The sequence below is a fragment of the Merops nubicus genome, unplaced genomic scaffold (genome assembly GCF_000691845.1).
Source record: "Merops nubicus isolate BGI_N331 unplaced genomic scaffold, ASM69184v1 scaffold7971, whole genome shotgun sequence".
NCBI classification, from domain to species: domain Eukaryota; kingdom Metazoa; phylum Chordata; class Aves; order Coraciiformes; family Meropidae; genus Merops; species Merops nubicus.
The window spans coordinates 1-250 of NW_008590216.1; positions in this window are offsets into that span (position 1 = coordinate 1).

Genomic DNA, 250 nt, shown 5'->3' on the forward strand with positions numbered 1-250 from the left:
CTGGGCCAGCTCCCGGGCACGGCCCTCGCCCCCCTGCCCGCCGCGGGCCAGCCCCTGGCTTAGGTGCCCGCAGGGATTGTGCCCACCGCGGGCACCGGAGGAAGGAAGCCATTTAGCAGCATTCCCTGCCCACGTAGCCAGCAGCCTGGCAGGCGGGATGGGGCGAGGAAGAGGAGGGGAGGTGCGGAGCTGCTCGGGGCCGTTTGCCCTCCGTGGCTGGAAAGAACCGCTGGGGCCCCACGCACCACAC